Source organism: Oratosquilla oratoria, chromosome 27 (genome assembly GCF_046742065.1).
Source record: "Oratosquilla oratoria isolate Oo_2021 chromosome 27, ASM4674206v1, whole genome shotgun sequence".
Classification (NCBI taxonomy): Eukaryota; Metazoa; Arthropoda; class Malacostraca; order Stomatopoda; family Squillidae; genus Oratosquilla; species Oratosquilla oratoria.
In genome coordinates, this window is record NC_134803.1 from 1221019 (window position 1) to 1224477 (window position 3459).

The following is a 3459-nucleotide window of genomic DNA, read 5'->3' on the forward strand; positions in this document are numbered from 1 at the left end:
TACCTGCAGGAGTAAACAAATAGTCAAATTATCTCTCTCTCTCTATTTCTCCCCTCTCTTTCTCACCAATTGGGAAGAATGACCACATACTAATAGAGTTTGAACTAAAAGAACAAAATGGCATGAGAAGGAATGAAAAACATAGAGGAGGGTTAATGTACAACAAAACAGATTTTGTAAAACTTAGAAAAAAATTCCAAAACAAACTGGGATAAATTCTCCAAAGAGAAACAAAGATGGAAGATAAATGGAACATATTTAAAGAAAAGTACAAGGAAGGAATTGATAAATGTGTACCAAAGAAGCAAAAAGAGATTTATATAAAGTGTTGGTATAACAAGGTGCAGTGAGGCTAAAGACAAAAGAGACAAAGCCTGGAAAAAATGGAAAAAGACAAAATAACATCCAAACATATATAAAACTTAGGAATGAATATGTGAATATACGCAGGAAAGAAAAAAGAAACTATGAAAAAGATATTATAGACAAATGTAAGGATCAACCTTAACTCTTTTACAGATATGTAAATGATAAATTAAAAGGCAAACATGAAATTGTAAAACTGCGTGAAGGAGATAAAGAATATATGGATGACATAGAAATGGCTGAAGTTATGATCAGACATTTCAGGTCTGTTTTTACAAATGCGAGCACACAAATTTGGTTAAAATGGCCAATGAGAAAGATCACTCAAAATTAAAGAAATAAAGGTAACACAGAAAGAAATAAGAGACAAAAAAACAACAACAACAACTAGATGTTAGGAAATCACATGGACTGGATGGAATTGCAAATTGGATACTGAAAGAGTGTATAGATGAACTAACAGACAAATTATACAAGGTAATAGATGTCTCACTCAAAGAAGGAAAGGTACCACAAGATTGGAAAATGCAAACATCGTATCAATATATAAAGGAGCAAACAAAGAAGATCCTACAAACTTCAGACTAGTATCCCTTACATGCACAGCAGTAAAAGTATGCAAAAAGGTTATCAGGAACAAATGGATCAAACACTTGGAAGAAAATGAAATACTAAACCCTAAACAATTTGGCTTTAGAAGTGGAAGATCGTGTACAACAAACTTAATATGATTTTACTCAAGATTAATAGAGATAATACAAGAAAGAGATAGATAGGCAGATTGCGCCTTCTTGGACTTGCAGAAGGCTTTTGACAAAGTTCCACATAAAAAGCTAATAAGAAAAATTGAAATAATAGGAGGAATACAAGGTAAGCTACTGGAATGGATGAAAGATTTTGTAAGTGGGAGAAAAATGAGTGGTACTCAGAGACAAAAACTTGAACTGGGAAGATATGATAAGTGGCATCCCACAGGGCTCTGTATTGGCTCCTTTAATGTTTGCCATATATATAAATGATATGGATGAGGGAGTGAAGTGTTACGTGAACTTTCTTGCTGATGATGCCAAATTACTTAAGAGAGTAAGCACAGAAGACTGCATATCATTACAAGAAGACCTAGACAAAATAAGGGAATGGAGTTAGAAGTGTGAATTAACTTTAACATTAAGAAATGCAGTATAATGGAATTTTGAAAAAGCAAAAATAGAATATTGGGTCAATATAAAATTGGCATCAAGTCACAAAATTTGACTCAGAAAGGGACCTGTGAGTGATTATCTCAAATGACTTAACACCTGATAAAATGTCAATAATCTAATTGGAGAGACTTTTAACTTATTAAGATCAATGAAAGTGGCCTTCGACTACATGGATTAAGAAATCATTAAGAAAATAGTAATTACACAGATAAGACCAAAATTAGAGTATGCTGTGACACTATGGGCACCTATTTATATATATATATATATATATATATAAAAAAAAAAAAAGGAAATTAGAATTCAAAGAGCAGCGACAAAAGTAGTACCTACACTCTCAAATTTGACATACGAACAAAGATTGGATAAATTACATCTATCAACACTGGAATAGAGAAGAGAAAGAGGTGATTTACTGACTACAGAATTATGAAAGGGATGGAACTTCTTGATAGAGATGACTTATTAAAATGGGACAGAAGAGAAACAAGAGGATATGAGAAGAAGCTAAAGAAGGACCAATACAGAAGAGATTTGAAAAAGAATAGTTTCCCACTTAAAGTGATTGATGTCAGGAACAAACTAAATTGGGAAACAGTGAGTGTCAAAACTATACAAGATTTTACGAACAAACTGTTTGCGGAGATACAAAAACGGGTCACTATGAGTATAGCTCTCGTCCCATAAAATACAACTAGGCAAATACACTTTCTCTTTCTCCCACCCTGTCTCTCTCTCTCTCTCTCTCCAATCCCCCATCTCTCTCTCTCTCTCTCCAACTCCCTCTCACCCTCTCCCTACCCCTCTCTTTCTCCCTCTCTCTCTCTCCCCAATCTTTCCCACTTCCTCTCCTCCTCTCTCTCTTTCTCCATCCCTCTCAATATAGTTTAGAACACCAAAGCCTCCTTACACAAACTTGAACAATGGCTTAGAAATAATAGAATGGAAGCCTCACTCCCCCAGAAATTGAACTCATTCTTGACAATCATGTGAAAACATCCAACAGTGAAATTACATGGCCAAATCTTTCCATTAGAAAAGAACCATGAAAATCTAGGCCTCACTTTTGATATTCCCACACATAAAAGACCTGACAGTGAAAATCAATAAGAAAGTACATATATACATATACCATGGAATTTTTCCCCTTACATGGGAGGTAGCCAAAGTCAAAGGCATAAATCCACTCCAACCCATTTTATCCCCACAGACTCCACTCCCATTCACCACCCCTACTTCCCTCTTTTTTGGATCCTCCTGGATAATGGGTCATCCCTGCAACTTGCTCACTGCCCTGAGTCATAAACAATGTAGCAAGACACAGCAGAGTCATTTCATTTAATCATCCCCCCCCTTCTGTCCTCTCATGAAGAAAATAGAGAAGAGAGGGAGAAATACCTTTGGGCTGCATCAAAATAGCATTCACACATACTCCCTCACCCCCCCATCTCCTGACCACTTCCATACATCATAGCATCATCCATACAGAACTATTCTCCACTGAACCCTATCTTCTATCTTCTCCCATCCTTCCTCAACAGACATTCCCCTCTTTCCCAATGCCCCTTTTACCCTATCCATCCATTTCATCCTTGGTTGCCCCCTCATGTTCACTCCCTCCATCTCTGCCTTCCACACCTCTTTTACTAATCTTTCTTCACTCATTCTTGCCATGTCCCCAAACCATCCTAATACCCTCTCATCAACCCTATCTCCCAACTCCCTTTCCACCCCTACTCTCCTCTTCACCTCCTCAATTCTCATTGTATCCAGCCTAGAAAGCCCTATCATACTTCTCAGGCATTTCATTTCAAACACATTTAAACTCTTCCTCTCTAATGATCCATGTTTCTGCTCCATACAGTGCAGTTGGCACAATCACTCCTTCATA